Consider the following 24,334-nt stretch of genomic DNA (forward strand, 5'->3'; position numbering starts at 1 on the left):
TGACGTGTCAACTTGTATGAGGTGGCATGGTGATTGGTTCTTTTGATTTTGATTCTTCCATTTGGCATTATCCTCTTGGTTGAGATGATTGCTGATATGGTGTTGAGGTGGCGTCTGGTTGAGATGATTGCTGATGTGGTGTTGAGGTGGCGTCCCAATAGGTGGCACATAGCATGTTGCATAGGGATTGGTTCTTCTGATGAGGTGGTATGACGTTGCATTGGTTCCTTTGATGAGATGGCATGATGTGGTCGGCTCCTTATGCTTGACTTCATCCTGGTTGGCGTGCTTCCATTGGTTGGAGTGGTGGTGAGGTGGCTAGTTGATGTTGATGTGGATGCCGAGGTGGTGCTCCAAGGGTGTGCAAAAGGTGGTGGTAGAAACCTGACATGGCTTGCTTTCTGACTCAATGATTTTATTTACAGGACTTGATCAAATTTAAGTTAGCCACAGTGACCTTGAGTTAATTGATTGGAGTTTTTCCGGATTCTGGTGCCCGCACCAATTCTTTCGGGGTGGAAAGAATTCGACTCTGTCGAACAGGGGTCAGTTTGGCTGTGGTACTTTTCTAGTAGATCTGGGTTGAGTCTCTGTAGGTCCTCTCGAGTAATCCATGAATTATCATATTCTGGTCAACCCTCCCAGTGAACCAAATAGCGTTGGTACCCTTTGTTCCGGATGGTGATAGCTTGATCATCCAAGACATGTTCAACCCTATCTCTCGATTCTGGAAATGTGGCTGGAGGGCACTCAGGTGTGGGTTCACTCTCCATGGGAACATGATCAAAAGGCTCACTAGGTATCAATGTTGGTCCGTTATACTCTATAAGGTCTGAGATGTTGAAGGTCAAGCTAATACCAAAATCAAGGGGTAAGTCAACCATATAAGCGTTAGGTTCAATTTTCTTTAATATCCTAAATGGACCTGCACTGCGGGCATGCAATTTTTTCATAGTTCCCGGGGAAAACCTTTCAGGTTTAGTCTAATCATTACATAGTCTCCTTCAATGAATTCTTTAGCCCGTTTGTGACGATTAGCTGCTTGCGCATAAGCTTTGTTACTCATGTCAATTTTCTTACTAAGTTTCTTATGTAAATTCCTGACATGTTGTGCATATGATTTTGCTGTCTCTGAGACTCGTGAATGTGAGGGTAATGGAATAAGATCTACAGGTTTCCTAGGTTTATATCCATGGAGAATCTCAAAGGGACTCTTTCCTGTGGATCTATTGACTGAGCTATTATAAGCGAATTCAGCGCGTGATAATAAGAGATCCCAGTTTCCTAGGTTGTCACTGACAAGGCATCTCAATAAGTTTCCTAGACTCCGATTAACGACTTCGGTCTGATCATCAGTTTGAGGGTGGTAGGCAGTGAAGAATTTGAGTTTGGTTCCTAGCATAAGCCAAAGGGTCTTACAGAAATAGCTAGTGAACTTAACGTCTCTATCTGATACGATGGTCTTGGGTAAACCATGTAGCCTAACCACTTCATCTAGAAAAAGTTTAGCTATTTTTGAGGCATCATAAGTCTGGGAACAAGGTATGAAGTGTGCCATTTTGGAGAATCGGTCTACCACGACATATACTGAATCATGTTTTCTCAGGATTTTGGGTAATCCTAACACAAAGTCCATGCTAATATCTTGCCAAGGGCATTCGGGACTGGTAGGGAAGTGTATAGACCGGTGTTTTGTTGTTGTTGCTTTGCTATGGTGCAGGTTCGACATCGGGCTACTATTTGGGCAACATTTTTTTTTAAGACCTGGCCAAAAGAACTGGTCTTCGACTTCTAAGATGGTTTTGTTCCTACCAAAGTGACCAGCTAGGCCTCCTGCGTGGATTTCCCAAACTAGAAAGTCTCGGATGGAGGTGCGGGGAATGCACAACTTATTTTCTTTGAAGAGGAATCTGTCGTGAATGGTAAAATCGTGGAATTGGCTCAAGGGTCCTTGACGGATTGATTGGTGGATTTTCTTAAAGTCGGGGCAATGTTCATACTCCTTAAGCCTTTCAAAACCTATGACTTCGGTACTAACAGAAGTGAGGAGCATAGATCGTCTACTAAGGACGTCGGCAACACGGTTTTCTTTTCCAGCCTTATGTTTCAGGGTGAAGGTATAGGTCTGGATGTACTCTACCCATTTCGCATATCTAGGGTTCAACTTTTTCTGAGAGTTGAGAAAACGTAGGGCTTCATGATCGGAGTATAGGACAAACTCTAGTGGCAGAAGGTAGTGTCTCCAATACCTTAGGGCTTGGACCACTGCATACAACTCTCTATCGTAGGTAGAATACTTTAGCTTGGCGTCGTTTAATTTCTCACTAAAGAATGCTACTGGGTGGTTTTCTAGACTTAGAAGCCTCCAATCCCGACTCCTGATGCGTCACAGGCAACTCGAAAACTTTGGAAAAGTCGGATAATCTCAATATAGGTGCTTGTGTCATCTTGTCCTTAATCTCTGATGACCCAAAGATTGATTCATAGATTGATTTTGATGATCACAACACCTTGAAGTATAGATACTAATGTTTATGTTGCAAGGAGAAAGATATTTATTTTGCAAGGAACATAGCAAGTTGGAAGAACACAAGAAGGCCTCCAAAAGCACTCAAGAAAAGTTAGAAGAAAGCTACAATTCATTGGCCCAACTTAAAGTTCAAAAGATTCAAATTGGAGGAGCAAATTCAAAGGAAAATTCAAAAGAATAGTCTTCGAGTCGACTCCTGAGGAATTCGAGTCGACTCCAATGGTTGCCGGGTCGACTCCAAAGAAAGCGAGAGTCGACTCTCAGTGGTACACAAGGAAAAACTCAGAGAAGCAGTTTTTGGACACTGAGATTCGAGTCGACTCTCACAAAGTCCGAGTCGACTCCAAAGACAGCGCAACCCAAGACAGAAGACGGTATTTTCGTCTCTGAGAGGCGAGTCGACTCCAAGACAAGTCGAGTCGACTCCAAGGCAGCGCGGCTCCAAAATACAGAGGATCAGTTTTCCGACTCTGAGATTCGAGTCGACTCCCAGACAGCTCGAGTCGACTCCAAGGCAGCGCTACACTAAGATGGCAGAAGACCAACTTTCGGAAACTGAGAGCCGAGTCGACTCCAAGGAAGTTCGAGTCGACTCCAAGACTGGATGAGCCAAAAGACAGAGGATCGGAAGTTCGGGCTCTGAGATTCGAGTCGACTCCCAGGACAGTCGAGTCGACTCGAGTGGATCAAATTCAAAATTGGATCCACGGACTTCAGTGGATGAGCCGACTCCGAAATTGCCAAGTCAGCTCCAGAAGTTGGCGAGTCGACTCCAGGTTAAGACGAGTCGACTCCCAGTCGAGGCAAGCACATTAATTCAAATTTGGAACAGTGGCCGAGTCGTCTCCGGTAAAACACGAGCCGACTCCTGCAACAGGCGAGTCGACTCCTGATCGCGCGAGTCGACTCCGATCCAACGGTCATATTGTCAGGAGGTGCAGACTGGTTCCAACGGCTCTATTTTGTCTCTAACGGCTATATTCTTGTTTCCACGCCATCTAAAGCTATAAAAAGCAAGAAGAGAGCTTGGGGAGAACTTATGGAAGTGGGAGAGATCATCTAGGAAAGAGATCTCAAAGAGATTACAAAGGAAATCTCCCATAAGCACAAAAGGGCCATCCAAAGCGAAATAGAGAGAAGAAGAGCATCCAAGAGAATCCCAAAGCTTCCTCTCCATCCGTGTGCTGCCTCAGTGATCCTCTACCTCGTGCCAAATCAGAAGAGGGTCAAGTAAAGAAGAAGCCGAGCTCCTCCATCTTCAAAACTCGTTTGAGGGCTTCTCTTTACTCTATTTGTTTATATTGTTATATTTGCTTGCTTAAGAAGCTTTGATTTGTTTTTATTCTTTGTTTTAATATCTTGTAACTTGATTCAATCAAGGGATTGAATCAAGGGGTTAAAGGTTTGTTGGTGAGCCAAAGGGAAAACCAACGGTGTAAGGTTTGTTGGTGAGCCAAAGGGAAAACCAACGGGGTTTAGGTTTGTTGGTGAGCCGAGGGTAAAACCAACGTGTAAGGGTTCGATTGTGATCCCGGGAAAACAATCGGGGGTGGTTCTAGTCGGTGAGCCTGGGAAAACCGACCGAGTTCGTTGTTATCTCGCAAAACAACAAGTTGGGTTGTGAGCTTGTAAAACACCGGCTGTAATCTGTAGGATTATAGTGGAATTCCCAAGAGGTCTTGGGGAGTGGATGTAGGTGCTGGGGTGCACCGAACCACTATATGTTTATTGTGTTTGTGATGCTTTTTGTCATTGTCTAACTTGCTTACTTAGATATATTGCTTGCTTAACTCGTATCTACGCATCCCTTAGTTGCAAGCATACTCAATTTACTTAATCAAGTCCCATTTAATAAATCATACTGTTGCTAAGTTTAAATTCCACTGTGCATCTATATAACTTAGCATAGTTAATCAAAAAGTCTTAGAAGTAGTTTAAAAGTTTTAAAAGACCCAATTCACCCCCCCTCTTGGGTTGTATCTACTGGGCAACAAGTGGTATCAGAGCAGGTGCTCAATATATTATTTGTAGTCTTAACCGACTAGAGCCAAAGATCATGACAACTCAAATAGATAGTTTTCTAGGAGAAGGACAATCAATTGATACACCTCCACTGTTTAATGGTATAAACTACCCACATTGGAAAATACGCATGCGCATTTTCATTCAATCACAAAACTATTATCTATGGAAAATCATAATAAATGACCTTCACACACTCTCTCATATTAATGAGAAGGACTTAGCACAATTAAATGCTAATGCTATGAACATATTATATTGTGCTATTCCAAGAAACAAAGTTTAATGAAATTTCTGCATGCTTATCTGCTAAGGAGATCTGGGATACTTTAGAAAATATTTATGATAAATCTCAGATTAGCTCTCATATGCTTCAATTATATACTAACAATGAGACTGCAGAAAAGGGTGATGAATCTCCCTCAGTCGAGTCGACTCCAAGAAGCTCAGAGTCGACTCCCAAGTTAGTCGAGTCGACTCCAATAAGGTCCGAGTCGACTCCGAGGCAAATCAGCTTCCTAAAGACAAAGAAGAAGAGGAAGCAAGAAGAAAGGAAGAAAGAGGTAAAGCGCAAGAAAGCCTTGACCAAGAGAAAGTCAGACAAGGAATTGAAAGTTAGGAGCAACAATGAACTACAAGAGGTAACTAACTTATGTCTTATGGTACAAGAAGATAAAGTAGAATCTGAATCTAATCTTACACCAAATGACTTTCATGAAAAATATTCTTATGATGAACTTTTAAATGCTTTTCATGATTTGTATAGTGAATGTAGAAAATTAGCTAGGAAAAATAAAAATCTTAAAAAGCTAAATTTGGAAATTTCAAAAGAAAGAAATTCTATTACTGAAATACAAGACAAACTAAATTCTGAAAATAAAAGTTTAAGGTCATTTTCAGAAGAATTGATTCAGAAAAATCATAGCTTAATTAAAGAAAATCAAAACTTAAGTAAAGAAATTAATCAATTAAAATCTTTTATTAACAAATTCACCGTAAGTTCAGAACGATTAAAAATGATGTTTGAAAGCCAATATGTTGCTTGTGATAAATCAAAACTTGGCTTGATTCCTTTACTTAACAATAAATCTCTAGAGAAAAAGGTTATCAATTCATCAAGCAAACCATTAAATAAGATAAGTTATTTCAAAAATGAAAAGGATGGGAATAACAACTTTACCTATCGTTCTAGTATAATTAAATCAAATGGTAAAGTTATTACTATTAAACAGATATGGGTTCCAAAAGGAACCATATGTCCTAACTCTCAAGGACTCAAGCAAGCTTGGGTACCCAAAATGAGAAAATGAGGATGTACACATAGGTGTACCAAGATACCCATGGAACAAAAGAAACTTAAAATATACTTATGAAAAGTTATTAACAAAAATCAGTAATCCTTGCATCTCATCATTATTTTTGCTTAGTATTTGATATGAATTGCTAATAGTGATCAATTTTGTGATATAGAAAATACTTTTGGAAATATGATCAAATCACTTCATAGTGTACTTTACTCACTATTGGATAAGTTGCAAAATGATTAATTTATTAAGAATAATTCTATGAATTCTCTATATGCTTGATTGAGAGTTTTTATCCATGGCATTATTGTTTATTGATCATAGATATGATAATGTGTACTTGGTATGTTTTTAAATATATGCACTATGAATACCAAGATTAAAGAAACCATCTTTAGCATACAAAATCAACTCATGCTAGTATATACTTAATCTCAAAAGACCTTGCCATTGGCTTACTTAAATTATCTTCTTAAAGGTCAAAGTTTTGCTATGCATGCTAACTAAGGAAACAACCAAAAATCATTTCTAAATCTAAAGATGTTGTTTCCATCTCTAAGTTTTCAAAAGCTTACATTGGATTTGTTCTTGGAAAATAAACTTGAAAATATTTTCTGTATTTGCTGAATCTTGTAAAAGTGTTTCAAATGATAAAGGTTTCCTAACTGTGAAGATAAAGAGTATCATGGCACAGTGTTGAAAACCAAAATCCTGATAAAGTTTATGCAGAAATTAACTATTTCAGCACCAAGGACATCTTAAGTAAAATAGGGGTAATAGAATTCTTGAAGAAATGAAAAAGACAACTGTGTATGATAGTCATCTACTTAAATGATTTTTAAAAAGCTATCATCACTGCTTGTCATACATATGATTTCTATTAGATCTATTTTTGATGAAAACTCCTTTTGATCTTCTGAAAAATGGAAAATGAACCATTGCATATCTTTCATATTTTTCAGTCGTACATGTTATGCTTGATATGTTCTTATGAAAAATAATGCCAAATCTGATAGAGATATGTCTATCCTTGGATATCATTCATCAAGCAATGTATATAGAATATTCAATGAAAAGATTTTAGTTGCAAAAATATCAAGTCGTCTTATTCTCTATGAGACTAATGATTTACTGTCAAGATACTAAGATCAAATTATATATGGTTAATCTTTTACATATAACAATCTGAAAACTTGTTAATAATTATAACAAAATTGAGTTTTTCAGAAATGCACTTAATGAAGAAAAATTGATAACTACTAAAAGACTGAATCAAGAAAAGATGAAATAGATCTTGATTCTTGCATGATTAAAAGTAAAGATCACCACTATCATTTGCTTGACTCATGAGCTTTATATTCTGTCAAATGAATGTGTAGAATTCACTCCTATGTGGTTATTTCATTAAAAAGTAGATCTATGTTAAATAACCACCATATTTAAAAATTACACATTACATATATGATAAAGCAATATGTGATTTAAAACAAGCATCAAAAGCTTGATATATAAAAGCTTAGGTAACCTTGTTGATAGAAAGTAATAGTGATAAATCTATGCATCAAAAAGAAGAATCTATGATATCTTGCTTGCTCATAGCACACATTGATGACATCATTTTTGGTTCTACTAATGAAGAGTTATATTGCAAAGTGAGTTTGAAATATGATGAATGAATTAACATCTTCTCTCAAACTCCAAATTAAGACAAACAAGAAAGGGGATCTTCATTGACCAACGTTAGTCCATAAGAAAACTCTTATAGAAGATTGGCGTGAAGAAGGTATATCTATGACCCCATCTTGTAGAAATTGTAAAGGATGAGCAAAGTAGATCTATTGTTTAAAGCTGTATTGAAGCATGATAGAATAATTATTTTATCATACAGCTAGTAGACCAGATTGTATGCTCATTATGTGACCTTGTGCAAGACTTCAATCTAACTTTAATTAATCATATTTTATTGATAACAAATACGTCATAATCTGAATTTTGATAGAAACAAACGTTTAAGATAAGTTGATTAAAACTTAGTTAACACATCTTATTGATAATTATCTTAAGCAAATAGAATCTAAACTAAATTGATTTGACCTTGATAAATCTGTCTATTGCCTCACATGCTTGTCCTTGAACTATCTTGGTTAATGAATCTATCTCTTTAGTTCAAGTGATATGTGCTTGCTTATATTTAGGCAATCTCTTGAATAAAGTGACTCAACATGCAACTATTGTCATATCTCATATTGAGTCATCTAATTAAAAAATATATATATATTGGATGAATGCTTTGTATCTTAAAGAAACTAATGACCTTCCTTCAAGAAAGAAAAATGAGAAATTTCAACTTGAAGGATATCTTCATGTAAGATACACTAAACATTCACATGCAAACAAGAGAGAGGATCTTCTTCAGCCAAAAGTTCACACATAAGAAATCTAATTTGGCTTGAAGACATATAATGAATAGGTAATTTTAGATACCTTTCTCACAAATTAATTGAGCAAAGTCAATAACTTAAATCCTATTATGGCATGATTAAATTCTTTAATTATTAATTTTTGATATCATGTCTATATGTGTATTGACTGACTTATACTTTTAGAAATTGTTTCATGGTTTGCTCAATCTAAAATATTCTTGGCTGTATCATAACCATGAAATACACAAGTATATGATTAAAACTCTGATTTAGAATGACTTGTGAGAAGCTACGAATTCTTGGGCATAATGAAAATAGTGTTTGCATGATACTCTATACGATACACATTATTTCTTTATTCTGCTCTTTCATGTAGATTACTTGAGAATAACAAAAAGAGAGAGAGATAAAGAAAAGAAAATGGATATTATTCAAGAGAAGTAAAATCCAAGTAGAGGCAAACACTTCAACCTTAAGGAAAAGCAAAACAACTTAATATATTCGCACATTTGGAAGGGATAAAATCCATAATTAATTACACTTAAACAGGGATTTTGAAGTAAACATTTTAACCTTTCTATATTGCTCATCATAGGGATGGTGCCAATGGGGAGGCTAGTGGTAGTACCCGGCACTATTTGACCCAACTATTCGGTGTAGGGCATATTAGGGACGGCACAAGAGGGAGGCTAGTGGTAGTACCTCGTGCCCCTTCCCAACTCCACCGGATAGGGAGCAAATAGAGTATAGAGCATAAGAAAGTTATAAATGAAAACAAAGTAAATGAAAGTAGAATTAAGTCAAATTTTTAATCACTTGAAAACACACTTTAAGGATGAAATCATTGCAAGATTATATTTAAATAGGGGGAGTTTATTTGAAAAGAATTGATTTTGATCCTTGACATTCTTGTTCTTAGTATTTTAATGCATGACTTAACACATGGTATATTTTGCATATGGTATGATGTCTTGATTTATGGATTCTCAATATTTTGTAATGTTTCATACTTGGACAATTTGATTGAATGTTTGAATTGCTACATAACATCTTTTGTTTAGTTTTATTGAAAAGAAATTTCAGATTTGTCATTCACAATCATTGTTAAAATCTGAAAGCTAAATAAAATTGTAGAAAGGAGAAGAGAAGAACATCTCTATTTAGGAAAATAAATTGATATTGATCTATCTTTCTACTTGCCTAACTTTGATACATAATGTCCTAATACTTGTTAAAATATCCTTTATTTTGTATCGAAACTCAAAATTAAACACAAAGATTCTGAAAGTGCTTTAATGTTATTGAAATATGTATTTTTCAATCGTAACAATTTAAGATGAGCTACATTGTGAAAGATACATATCTCATATTATGACTTAGAAAGCTTCTATTGAAAATCCTATGTAATTCAGAATCCGATTTTGTATAAAAGTTTAAACTCCATATGATTACTAAATAAAATGTTAATGTAAGAAAAACAGAATTTATTTTGATTGCTCCGATACGCATCCGAAACATATCATTTCTTATCTTCAAAGTATACTAATTTTGATTCAAATGATGTGTCTTACGATGATCTTGATTGCAAGTAAATATTTTTAAATATATGACTTTATTTTAATATTTAAAAAATTTATTGAGCTTCATGTATACATTGCTGAAAACTGTGATTAAGAAATTGAGTTCTATAAATACACATACCTCAATGATCATCTATATGTTTTTCTCTCCTACATTCTTAGAAACTATCATCAGAATATATATATATAGAGTGAATACTATAAATTTTGAATAATTCTAGATCACTCTACATTCTCGATAACATAGAATTTCAGTTTTATTCACGTTTATTATTAAATTCTGAAATTCAACCAAAGAAAAGAATGATTAAAGAAGAATGCATCTTTTGAGGGGGAGCTTTAGATATTCAGTATCTTATCCTAAAGAAACTTTAATTTGATGCATACCTTGAATTTTATGGATTGATTTTGATGAACCTCCTTATATTGCAAGACATGCTTTAATTACCTTGAGATGAGTTCTATAAAGGCTGTCTTATCTCAAACCTTGAGTCTTATGAAAATAAGCTGAAACTTATAGAAAATATATTTTTGAGATTGACAATTTTATTGAACATTATCTTAGATTCTAAACTCTTAAATGGAATGATCAATAGAGGGGGAGAAAGAAAATTTCAGAAGGAGAGGTCTACGGAACTTAATTACATAAATCTATATAAAGGAGAGAGAAAGAATACTAAATGAAAAGTGATCCTAATACTCTCCAATATGTATCATCTGAAATTTAAATCTGAAAATCTTTATGATACACCTTGAGGCATGTTATTTGGTTAATATATCTTCTGCATCAAATCATGAACCAAATTGCAATCTTAAGAGCCTCTAATTTAATGAAAAAGGGGAGAATAACGTGTTAAATTTTCTTGAGTATCTCGTAGAAAATCTATTTTGGAATTCACTAATGAGTCCTAATTGGCTTGCTCTTTAGAACTTCAATATTGTGCCAATTCATTTTTATATATGTATCAAATCGTGCTTATTTTCTAAAGGAATAAAAGAAAGTCTTAAAAGAGCTCTAAGATTATCATAAATTGCATGAATTCATATTTTGGTATTTGTGCCCCAATGCTCTTATTATCATAAAAAGAACTTTGAAGTCATGATCCAACATGATGATATGTTTTTCAAGTATATAAGTTTTGATCTTTTACTCTGAAAATCAATTAAATTGCTCTCATGTTGATAAAATACTTAATAGATTGGGCAAACGTTCTTCAATGAACAAGCTTTCATACTTATTATTAAAGAGAGGTTAGATTTCCACTCATGTTTTCCTTGAATATCATTTGTGGTACTTCTTGAATTAACCTAAGGAAGATTCCACCTACACTTGATTAGAAAACTATCTGTGGTATCAAATTAGAAAACTTCTTGAAATCACATTCAATGTGTTCTGCTCTGAAATTATCTTAATTGGCTCTGATCTGTGCTCACTAATCTGATTCCAATATTATTGCCTTGAGTTAAATGATTCATATCCTGGCAATAATATAACATTCAAACCAGAGTACAGTAAGGGAAAGAAATATTTGAGTGTTCTGATCTTTGTGCTTAATGTTTCACTATCTTTTTGATGCTGTCAAAAAGGGGGAGAAATATCTAAGTATATGCTTATAATGCTTTGTGATAATCAGCTTGAACTGAAATATATTGATTGTGTTAAGCTGATTAAATCTAAAGCATTATCATGAAGTATGTTTTGTTTTAAATATACATGTTGTCTACTTCATGCAACTTTGCTATGTAGTGATAATCAGCTTGAACTGAAATATATTGATTGTGTTAAGCTGATTAAATCTAAAGCATTATCATGAAGTATGTTTTGTTTTAAATATACATGTTGTCTACTTCATGCAACTTTGCTATGTATTACTTCTAGAAAACAATATCTTTTATATTGCATATACTCCAAGTTTTGTCATCATCAAAAAGGGGAGATTGATGACCCAAAGATTGATTCATAGATTGATTTTGATGATCACAACACCTTGAAGTATAGATACTAATGTTTATGTTGCAAGGAGAAAGATATTTATTTTGCAAGGAACATAGCAAGTTGGAAGAACACAAGGCCTCCAAAGCACTCAAGAAAAGTTAGAAGAAAGCTACAATTCATTGGCCCAACTTTAAAGTTCAAAAGATTCAAATTGGAGGAGCAAATTCAAAGGAAAATTCAAAAGAATAGTCTTCGAGTCGACTCCTGAGGAATTCGAGTCGACTCCAATGGTTGCCGGGTCGACTCCAAAGAAAGCGAGAGTCGACTCTCAGTGGTACACAAGGAAAAACTCAGAGAAGCAGTTTTTTGGACACTGAGATTCGAGTCGACTCTCACAAAGTCCGAGTCGACTCCAAAGACAGCGCAACCCCAAGACAGAAGACGGTATTTTCGTCTCTGAGAGGCGAGTCGACTCCAAGACAAGTCGAGTCGACTCCAAGGCAGCGGCTCCAAAATACAGAGGATCAGTTTTCCGACTCTGAGATTCGAGTCGACTCCCAGACAGCTCGAGTCGACTCCAAGGCAGCGCTACACTAAGATGGCAGAAGACCAACTTTCGAAAACTGAGAGCCGAGTCGACTCCAAGGAAGTTCGAGTCGACTCCAAGACTGGATGAGCCAAAAGACAGAGGATCGGGAGTTCGGGCTCTGAGATTCGAGTCGACTCCCAGGACAGTCGAGTCGACTCGAGTGGATCAAATTCAAAATTGGATCCACGACTTCAGTGGATGAGCCGACTCCGAAATTGCCAAGTCAGCTCCAGAAGTTGGCGAGTCGACTCCAGGTTAAGACGAGTCGACTCCCAGTCGAGGCAAGCACATTAATTCAAATTTGGAACAGTGGCCGAGTCGTCTCCGGTAAAACACGAGCCGACTCCTGCAACAGGCGAGTCGACTCCTGATCGCGCGAGTCGACTCCGATCCCAACGGTCATATTGTCAGGAGGTGCAGACTGGTTCCAACGGCTCTATTTTTGTCTCTAACGGCTATATTCTTGTTTCCACGCCATCTAAAGCTATAAAAAGCAAGAAGAGAGCTTGGGGAGAACTTATGGAAGTGGGAGAGATCATCTAGGAAAGAGATCTCAAAGAGATTACAAAGGAAATCTCCCATAAGCACAAAAGGGCCATCCAAAGCGAAATAGAGAGAAGAAGAGCATCCAAGAGAATCCCAAAGCTTCCTCTCCATCCGTGTGCTGCCTCAGTGATCCTCTACCTCGTGCCAAATCAAAGAGGGTCAAGTAAAGAAGAAGCCGAGCTCCTCCATCTTCAAAACTCGTTTGAGGGCTTCTCTTTACTCTATTTGTTTATATTGTTATATTTGCTTGCTTAAGAAGCTTTGATTTGTTTTTATTCTTTGTTTTAATATCTTGTAACTTGATTCAATCAAGGGATTGAATCAAGGGGTTAAAGGTGTTGTGAGCCGAAGGGAAAACCAACGGTGTAAGGTTTGTTGGTGAGCCAAAGGGAAAACCAACGGGGGTTTTGTTGGTGAGCCGAGGGTAAACCAACGTGTAAGGGTTCGATTGTGATCCCGGGAAAACAATCGGGGGTGGTTCTAGTCGGTGAGCCTGGGAAAACCGACCGAGTTCGTTGTTATCTCGCAAAAACAACAAGTTGGGTTGTGAGCTTGTAAAACAACGGCTGTAATCTGTAGGATTATATGGAATTCCCAAGAGGTCTTGGGGAGTGGATGTAGGTGCTGGGGTGCACCGAACCACTATATGTTTATTGTGTTTGTGATGCTTTTTGTCATTGTCTAACTTGCTTACTTAGATATATTGCTTGCTTAACTCGTATCTACGCATCCCTTAGTTGCAAGCATACTCAATTTACTTAATCAAGTCCCATTTAATAAATCATACTGTTGCTAAGTTTAAATTCCACTGTGCATCTATATAACTTAGCATAGTTAATCAAAAAGTCTTAGAAGTAGTTTAAAAGTTTTAAAAGACCAATTCACCCCCCCCTCTTGGGTTGTATCTACTGGCAACAATCTCTCTAAAGGCTTTTTCAGCTGCCTTGGTCCACTCAAAATTTCCTTTCTTAAGGCAATCAGTAATGGGGGCAACAATTGTGCTGAATCCTCTAATGATTCTCCTGTAGAATGTGGCTAGACCATGAAAGCTATGAACGTCATGAATATTTTTGGGTACTGGCCACTCAATTATGGACTTGACTTTTCGGGATCGGCAGATACTCCTTCAGTGGTCACGACAAATCCTAAAAAAATAGTCCTATGTATCATGAATTCACATTTTTTTCGATTAGCATAGAGGCTATCTTGTCTAAGTGATTGACAAACTTGTCTAAGGTGATTCAAGTGGTCATCTTTTGTTTTGCTATATATGAGAATGTCATCGAAATAGATCACTACAAACTTTCCAATGAATGTCCTTAAAACTTGGGTCATGATCCTCATAAAGGTACTAGGTGCGTTGGATAAACCGAAAGGCATCACTACCCATTCAAATAAGCCGTCCTTAGTCTTAAAGGCGGTTTTCCATTCATCCTCCGGCCTAATTCTTACTTGATGATAGCCACTCTTAAGATCGATTTTGGAGAATACCGTGGCTCCGACCATCATATCTAACATGTCGTCTAGATGGAGAATAGAAAAACGGTATTTGACGGTAATCTTATTGATGGCACGACTATCTACACACATTCTCCAAGTGCCATCTTTTTTAGGGGTCAGAAGGGCAGGTACTGCATAAGGACTTAAACTCTTCCTAATGAACCCTTTCCTAAGTAACTCGCCAACTTGCTTTTGCAATTCTTGGTGCTCTGAAGGATTCATCCTATAATGGGGTAGATTGGGCAAGTGGCTCCTGGAACTAGGTCTATGGCATGCTAAATGTCCCTTAAAAGTGGTAGGTTGTCAGGAAGATCTTTAGGAAATATATCTTTGAACTCCTCTAAGATTTCAACCACTTCTTGAGGGTGTGCTACTAGGATTTGGTCCTGGGTCTCCTTAACAGTCAACATCCAAATGGGTGAACCTTCATTGATCTCTTGCTCTAATTTTTAGCATTCATTTGGTTCAATCCAGGTTTCTTTTCCTTCAGACTACTACTAGCTCCCCTCTTAACGTTGTCCTTAGGTGGGGTAAGGTGAACTACAATTTTCTTTCCATTATGATTGAAGGAACATGAATTTGATCGTCCAAACAGGGTAGCATCATGATCGTATAGCCATGGCCTGCCTAGGATAATGCTACTTACTCCCATAGGAAGGACATCACACCATACCTTCTCCTGATAGGATTGGAATTGTATCTGGACTTGGCATCTAAGTTTAATGGGTATTGAGGTCGAATTTATCCAAGATAACTTATAGGGATTGGGATGGGGCACGGTAGGCAACCCTAAACTCTTGACGGTGTTGGTTGATATGGCGTTGACACAGCTTCCACTATCTAAGATGATTTTGCAGGCTTTTTCTCCTATTTTGATAAAGTTTTGTAGGATGTTGGTCCTACGCCAATCTTCTTGTTCTTTAGCCTGGGTCAATATACATCTCACAACTTCTAGAAATTCAGACATCTTAATGAATTCTTCCTCTTCTTCATATTCATCTACCAAATTGGTCTCTGCTTCGTAGACTTCTTCTCCATAATTCTCTAGGGTCTCAGGATCTTCTTCTTCTACTTCTCCTATGTGTAACGCTCTAGTGGGACATTGGATTGCATAATGTCCTATTTTATGACACCTAAAATAAAGGACATTGTTTTTCTTTCTACCTTCAGGGGCCTTTCCTTTGTCGTCCCTACGAGCCTGTAGAGTGATAGGATTGGGTCTGTGTGATGGGTTTGGACTTGGGTTTGGCCTGCTTCTAGGGTTGCTAATCCTATTGGGTTCAGGTCGTCGAAAAATGGGTCCCCTCTGGAATCTTTCGCAGTCTCTGGCAATCTGGTAGGCTTGGTCTAAATCATGAATTTTTCTTAAGAACGATTTCCTTTGAATGTCCTCCTTAAGACCAGCTGTAAACCTAGATAGGGTTACGGCTTCTGACTCGATTATGTTGCACCTCATAGCGAACTCATCAAATTTGGCAATGTACTCAGATACAGTTTTTCCCTCCTTGATTTAATCTTTGCCATTGATCTAGTAACCTCTGTTCGTAGGATAATGGGACGTATTTCTCTCTTAGCTTAATTTTCATCTGTCTCCATGTATTGATAGGTACTTCTTCTCTTTGCCTAGTGATCCTCTCAATATTTTTTCCAGTATAATCTTGCATGTCGTGTCAACCTAAGCTTGGCAAATTTGAATTTTCTTTCTTCCGACATTTCATACCACTCAAATATTGATCCATGTCATTTTTCCAATCAATGTATACCTTAGGGTCTAGACTTCCTTCGAAGGAGGGTGCATCAAGGTCTGATACTCCTAAGGGCTCGTTCATCCTGGTCTACATGATCCTGATGTGGTCGTCGCTGATTATGTTCAGGAGTGAAAAAGTGGCGATGGGGTTGGGGTGTCAATTCAGGTAGTTCAGGTCCCACGTGGGTCTGTTGATTTTTCCTCTAGGGTTCCTAGCCTTTCCTCAACTTGATCAAACCTATTGTTCAATTGTTTGAACTGCTCAGTCATAGTCCTTAGGATGGTCTCAAGATTGGGGTCCATGGCTTTAATGGGTTGTGTATGTGATGGGTTGTAGAGTGTTCCTGATCTAGTTGTCATACAAGGCTCAAGACAAAACAAAATGACTAACCTATGCTAGGGTTTGCTAAATCTAAATCAAAGACTTATCTAATCAAAATTGGTTCACCACTTGTCCAGGCCAGTTGGACCAAGAGTTCGTGTAATCGCCATTAACCATACTTAGCTGACACTAACCGCTTAACAGGGGCTGGGCAGATAAGATGGTAGCCACGACCCTGATCGAAACTTTTCTAGACAGCAAGGAATTAGCCAAATTCAATTAGCCAAATTCAATTAGCCTAAAGACTCGTTGTAGTTTCTAAGTTAAGTTGGCTAGTTGAGTTTTAAATTAGGCTTGGGTTCTAGATTTATGAGGGTGGTTGTTTTGGGCTAAGGAAAGGTGATGAAATCCTTCCCTTATGTTGTAATTAGAGTGCCCTTAATATGATTTATGATGGATGCAACTATTTTAAAGGTCCACACAAGTTGAGATTTAAAATTTCAAATTTCAAATTACGAATTTAAACTTTTGAATTTTGAATTTCAGATTTGAATTTTAGTTTTCAGCTTTTGAATTTCAAATTTCAAATTTCAAGTTTAAATATCAAATTTAAATTTTGGAATCTCAGATTTTTTTTTTTTTGGTTTCAATTTAAGTCCCCACTTTTAATTTCAAATTTTGAATCTCAAATTTGGATTTCAGATCTGATGTTTCAAAATTTCAAGTTTTGAAATTCGGATTCACAAGTCAGATTGGAAATTTCAGATTTGGAGCCCAAATTTAGTTTTTCAAATTTAACTTTGAAATTGTTAACTTCAAATTCTAAATTTGTGGAGATCAGATCTCAACTTTAATAACTAAAATTTGGAATTAAAATTCAAAATATTCAGATTTAATTCATAAACTTAATAAGGCATGCAAACTAGGATTTTAGCATCAATGGATTTCAGCAAAGGGCTGAAATTTCAGCAAGTGTAGAATTTCAGCATAATCAATGTGCGTGTCCTAATTAGCCTGCTCTGATACCAAAAATAATGCGGGATGAATGCGAGGGATTTGAGCATAAGGCTTATCAGTAAGTTATGTTGATTAACTAGCCTAATTGTAATTAGAAATTCAGTCACATATGAGCTAAGAAAGCATTATCATGAGCATAGTAATTTCAGGACTAGTTACCCGCATGTACTAATTCATTTAGGACTTAGAGTAATGGACTGTTGTGGTTGAGAAACCACTAGATTAGGACACTTTTTTCAATAAATCAGACCTAGAGTTGAGGCTTACCAAACATTGAACTTCTGAAATTCTTCTGGATGAGGATCCTTGATCTCACTCTCGAGGGTTGATGATTGGATAACCAAGCTTCATCTTCCGTTGCAACAGGGCCCCCTTGCTATTGGTTTGGAAGGATAATAAACCCAATGACATGGAGTACATTAAGAACCTGCAAAGAAACAGGGATTAGAGGTTTGGCGTGAGAGAGGAATGGAAATCACAAAAGAAAAGGGAGGCGAGAGGAGATAGGGCTGCGGTGGATGTGGAAGTGGCTTTAGGGCCTCACGCCCAACTTGAAACAAGGACCTCACGCCCAACCTTCTCTCAAGGTGACAAAGCAAGATTGCTAAGGAAGAAAGAATCTCTTTTTATTCATTCATCAACTGCCATTACAAGATGTCATGAGGAGGTATTTATAGACTTTCCTCATGATTTAAAATTTAAACACATAATGAATGGCGCCCCCACATTTGAAGGCTTGATTGCTAGAGAAAAGGAAAAAAAGTTGGCCGGCTTTAAGGGGGAGGTTTGAAGAGTTGTTGGCTCCCATTTGAAATTTTCTTGCATTTGAATTGTGGCCGACTCTTGGACTTTGAATTTGGGTACGTGTCAACTTGTATGAGGTGGCATGGTGATTGGTTCTTTTGATTTTGATCATTCCATTTGGCATTATCCTCTTGGTTGAGATGATTGTTGATGTGGTGTTGAGGTGGCGTCTGGTTGTGATGATTGCTGATGTGGTGTTGAGGTGGCATCCCGATAGGTGGCACAATAGCATGTTGCATAGGGATTGGTTCTTCTGATGAGGTGGCATGACGTTGCATTGGTTCCTTTGATGAGATGGTATGATGTGGTGTTAGGGATTCAACCCTACGATTGCGGAATATAAGAAATAGTAGGAGAAAAAGGACACGGCAAGAAACAATAACAACGCACAAGACACCCAAGTTTATGTGGTTCGGAGTCCCTTGCTCCTACGTCCACAGCCGCACAGATCAATACTTCACTAATATAATCAAGAAAGTTACAGAGATTCAAGAGAAGAGAACAAAACTCTCTTTCTTACAGCAAAACAATCTCTCTCAAGACGAGCAACGCGTCGTCTTCCTGATGCACACAAAGGATCTCCTTTTGAAAACTTCTCGTTGATGAGTTCTAGGGTTTCTCAAGGTTGCCACACACCTCTCGTGTCCCACAAGAAGTCTATATATACCTCCCAATCTCTTACTTTGATTAGGACTTAAAAAAACCTTGGCTTGAACCCAGTTCATAACTCAGCCTCGCGTGAAAATCGTGCTCGAGTCGACTCCCGCAATTCTGCGAGTCGACTCGGCCACAGTCCATAGAAAAAGCCTCTTTGTCTGCCTGTGGGAGTCGACTCCTGGAGTTCTCGAGTCGACTCCAACACTGGGGAGTCGACTCCTATGGATCTGGAGTCGACTCCAAGACTGTGCCAAGTCTGCCTGCGTGCCAGAGTCGACTCCAAGTCTGCTGGAGTCGACTCCGAACCTTGCTGAAATTTTTTTTTCTTTGCTGATTCAACTCTGAATCTTTTCGAACTCTTTCCGGCTTGTCTTCCCTTGATCCTCCACCACCATAGTGCACATAGGGGTCTTGAAAAAAAAAGGGAATGGATCAGGCTCCACAACCCAACAACTCTCCCACTTGGAGACTGATACATCCAATTGTGCATCTATCTGAAAAATAAACAAACTTCTATATCTTGATCTGTATTCTCTGTGCAGCACCTCCATTCAACTAGCTTTGGAGGCCAATTGAGGCCATGCATAGCCTCAATTTCTCTGTAGTGACTGTCTTAGTCAACATATCCGCTGAATTCTTTGCTCCTTGAATCTTCTCAAGTAACAAACTGCCATCTTCTAGCAACTTCCTGATGAAGTGATATCTCAGCTGTATGTGCTTCGTTCTCGCATGAAACATTGGGTTCTTAGCTAAGTGAATAGCACTCTGACTGTCGCAGAATAGTACACTACAGTTCTGTTCTCTGCCCAGCTCTTTCAGAAGGTTTTGTAGCCAAATCATCTCCTTACTGGCTTCTGTAATGGCAACATATTCTGCCTCTGTTGTCGAAAGAGCAACGATCTTTTGCAATTGTGAGAACCAGCTCACTGCTGTTCCGCCTATGGTATAAACATACCCTGTGGTGCTTCTTCTAGTGTCAGTATCACCTCCCAGGTCTGCATCCACAAAACCTTGTAGTGTTTGACTGCCTTTTCTATAACACAAGCCTACATTTCTGGTACCTTTCAAATATCTTAGGATCCACTTGACAGCCTCCCAATGTTTGTCTACCCGGATTGGCCATGTATCTGCTCACAGCTCCCACTGCATGTGCAATGTCGGGTCTCGTGCATATCATAGCATACATCAAGCTGCCTACAGCTGAAGCATATGGTACCCTTGACATCTTCTTCAGCTCCTCATCATCCTTGGGTGATTGCTCTTTTGAAAGTTTGAAATGGCTCGCTAAAGGTGTCTTCACAGAATCTGCATCTGTCATATTGAATCTATTCAACACCTTATCAATGTTGTTAGCTTGAGAAAGCTTCAGTGTTCCAGCCACCTTATCCCTTTCAATCCTCAGCCCAAGCATCTGTTTTGCTGCACCCATGTCTTTCATTGCAAACTTCCTTGATAGCTCTTTCTTCCATCTTTCAATCTCTTGTAGGTTCGGTCCGGCTATCAACATGTCGTCAACATACAAAAGTAAGATGATAAAACTGCCATCAAGTACCTTAAGATAACAGCAATGATCTTCTTGACATCTTACAAAACCATTGTTGATCATGAATCCATCGAACTTTTTGTACCACAACCTCGGGGCCTGTTTCAAACCATACAAACTTCTCTTCAGCTTGCATACAAGGTTCTCCTTGCTAGGGACTGCAAAGCCGATAGGTTGCTGCATGTAGATGTCTTCATCAATCTCTTCATGGAGAAATGCAGTCGTAACATCCAACTGCTTCAAATATAGATTTTCTGCTGCCACAATACTCAGAATCACTCTGATTGTTGAATATTTGACTACCGGAGAGAAAATCTCAGTGTAGTCAATACCTTCCTTCTGTTGGAAGCCTTTCACAACCAACCTTGCTTTGTACCTTTTGCTGCCATCATGTTCCTCTTTAACTTTGTAGACCCACTTGTTCTGTAAAGCCTTCTTGCCTTCTGGTAGTGAACTGAGTTCCCAAGTTTGATTTCTATCCAAGGACTTCATCTCGTCCTTCATGGCTAACTCCCACTTCACCGAATCTTCACTTTCCATGGCTTCTTCATAACACTCGGGTTCACCTCCATCTGTCAATAGCAGATAATGTAAAGAGGATGAATATCTATCCGGTTGTCTCGAGATTCTTGTTGATCTTCTCAGCTGTGGTATACTTGGTTGAGGTTGTGCCACAACAGTTTCTGAATTTTCAGGATTTTTCTGAAAACTTTTGGCAACATCTTCTTCTGTAATCTCTTGCAGCTCAACTTGCTGTTTTTCCTTGCTTTGCTCCCCTGCACTCTCAAGATCTGAAGTATTCTTGTCCTTATAGAGAACTCGCTCATTGAATATCACATCCTTGCTTCTGATGACCTTCTGGTTCTGTGCATCCCAGAACTTGTAACCAAATCATCTGTACCATATCCAATGAAGAAACACTTTCTGGACTTTGCATCTAGCTTGTCCCTTTTCTCTGCATTAATGTGCACAAAGGAGACACACCCAAAGACCCTCAAGTGTGACAAATTTACTATTTTTCCTGTCCACTCTTCTTCAGGCAATTTGCAATCTAGGGGAACCGACGGGCCCTCTGTTTATTAGATACGCTGCGGTGTTGACTGCCTCAGCCCAAAACATCTTGGGCAAACCAGCATGGATTCTCATACTATTGGCTCTCTCGTTCAGGGTTCTGTTCATTCGCTCAGCCACCCATTTTGCTGCGGTGTGCTCCGTATTGTCTTCTCCATTCGGATTCCATTCACTGCGCAGAATTCCTTGAACTCACTGCTGTCATACTCACCGCCATTGTCAGACCTTAGTTGTTTTATCTTTGCACCAGATTCATTCTCCACCAGACTTTTCCACTTTTTGAAGGTGACAAATACCTCTGATTTGTGCTTCATGAAATAAATCCAAACCTTTCTGGTAGAGTCGTCAATGAACGTGACATAATAGTGTGAGCCTCCAAGAGATGCAACCGGTGAAGGCCCCCACACATCTGTGTGTACAAGCTCTAGCTTTTCTGTCTTCGGTGTTCTTCTACCCTTTGAGAAACTAACCTTTTTCTGCTTCCCAAATATGCAGTCTTCACAGAGACCTACATCAACAGTTTTCAGATCTGCTAGCTTGTTCTTCTTCACCATCATCTTCATACCTTTCTCACTCATATGTCCAAGTCTGCGATGCCAAAGACAACTATCTGCACCTGTTTCTGTTAATGCCACCGTATCCTTGGTGTCATTGGTCATGTAGAGAGTCCCCAACTTGTTCCCACGTGCTATCACCATAGCTCCTTTGGTGATTTTCCATGAACCACCTACGAAGGTAGTAACATACCCTTCGCTGTCAAGCTGCCCAACAGAAATCAAGTTTCTCTTCAAGCCTGGGATATGCCTCACATTCTTCAGTTTCCACACTGACTGATTCATCATCCTGATATGAACTTCACCTGTCCCCACAATATCTAAAGGCTCATCATCAGCGAGATAAACCTTTCCGAAGTCTCATGCAGTGTAGTTTAGCATACCACTGCTTCCGTGAGGTGGAATGAAACGAAGCTCCAGAGTCTAGTATCCACGATTCCATAGGGCTGTCCACGCTGAGAATCAAAGCATCGTTGGCTTCATCTGTGGTTGCATTCACGGACACCTCGTTCTGCCCCTTGCTTGGATTCTTCTTTCTAAGCCAACAATTCTTCCTCGTGTGGCCCATCTTGCCACAATGCCAGCAGCCATCGCCTTTCGATCTAGACTTGCTCCTCCTCTTAGACTTCGATCTGCCACGGTTTTCACTGCGTTGCACAGTTCTTCCTCTGCCTTCAGATGTGTTCAAAATCGAACCAGATTTCACACCAGACTCCCTCCTTCTGATATCTTCACTGAGTATCAGATTTCGGACCTCCTCAAACTTCAGTTTGTTTGAGCCGCAGGAACTGCTTACAGCTGTCACCGTTGCACCCCAACTTTCTGGCAAGGAGGATAGAAGAATTAGGGCACGAACTTCATCTTCAAAACTGATTTCCACCGAACTCAACTGGCTCGTAATCAGATTGAACTCATTGATGTGATCAGTAACAGAGGAACCTTCACTCATCTTCAGATTGAATAAACGGCGCATCAGGTACACCTTGTTGGAGGCCGAGGGTTTTTCATACATATTCGACAATGCTCTCAGCAAACCTGCTGTTGTCTTCTCTTCCAAAACGTTGAACGCAACGTTTCGAGCCAACGTCAAGCGAACAACTCCCAAAGCCTGACGATCCATTAAATCCCAGTCGGCCTGTGACATATCTGTCGGTTTCATACCTTCAAGAGGTAGATGAAGTTTCTTCTGATATAAATAATCTTCGATCTGCATCTTCCAGAAACCAAAGTCTTTGCCGTCAAATCTGTCAATCTTGACCTTGCCTTCTTCAGCCGCCATTGCTCCCACTTTTTCCTTTGAACCAGATGGCTCTGATACCAGTTGTTAGGGATTCAACCCTACGATTGCGGAATATAAGAAATAGTAGGAGAAAAGGACACGGCAAGAAACAATAACAAACGCACAAGACAATACTTCACTATATAATCAAAGAAAGTTACAGAGATTCAAGAGAAGAGAACAAACCTCTCTTTCTTACAGCAAAACAATCTCTCTCAAGACGAGCAACGCGTCGTCTTCCTGATGCACACAAAGGATCTCCTTTTGGAAACTTCTCGTTGATGAGTTCTAGGGTTTCTCAAGGTTGCCACACACCTCTCGTGTCCCACAAGAAGTCTATATATACCTCCCAATCTCTTACTTTGATTAGGGCTTAAAAAAACCTTGGCTTGAACCCGGTTCATAACTCAGCCTCGCGTGAAAATCGTGCTCGAGTCGACTCCCGCAATTCTGCGAGTCGACTCGGCCACAGTCCACAGAAAAAGCCTCTCTGTCTGCCTGTGGGAGTCGACTCCTGGAGTTCTCGAGTCGACTCCAACACTGGGGAGTCGACTCCTATGGATCTGGAGTCGACTCCAAGACTGTGCCAAGTCTGCCTGCGTGCCAGAGTCGACTCCAAGTCTGCTGGAGTCGACTCCGAACCTTGCTGAAATTTTTTTTTCTTTGCTGATTCAACTCTGAATCTTTTCGAACTCTTTCCGGCTTGTCTTCCCTTGATCCTCCACCACCATAGTGCACATAGGGGTCTTGAAAAAAAAAGGGAATGGATCAGGCTCCACAACCCAACATGTGGTCGGCTCTTTATGCTTGACTTCATCCTGGTTGGCATGCTTCCATTAGTTGGAGTGGTGGTGAGGTGGCTAGCTGATGTTGATGTGGATGCCGAGGTGGTGCTCCAAGGGTGTACAAA

At 38.9% G+C, this 24,334-nt stretch overlaps 1 long non-coding RNA gene across 1 annotated transcript; it reads left to right on the forward strand.

Moving 5' to 3' along the window:
* Positions 1–24,334, forward strand: LOC120106988. Its single transcript, XR_005508988.1, has 3 exons — positions 1–21; positions 147–297; positions 24,265–24,334. It is a non-coding gene; the product is annotated as an uncharacterized LOC120106988 (long non-coding RNA).

This window comes from Phoenix dactylifera, unplaced genomic scaffold (assembly GCF_009389715.1).
Source record: "Phoenix dactylifera cultivar Barhee BC4 unplaced genomic scaffold, palm_55x_up_171113_PBpolish2nd_filt_p 000717F, whole genome shotgun sequence".
NCBI classification, from domain to species: domain Eukaryota; kingdom Viridiplantae; phylum Streptophyta; class Magnoliopsida; order Arecales; family Arecaceae; genus Phoenix; species Phoenix dactylifera.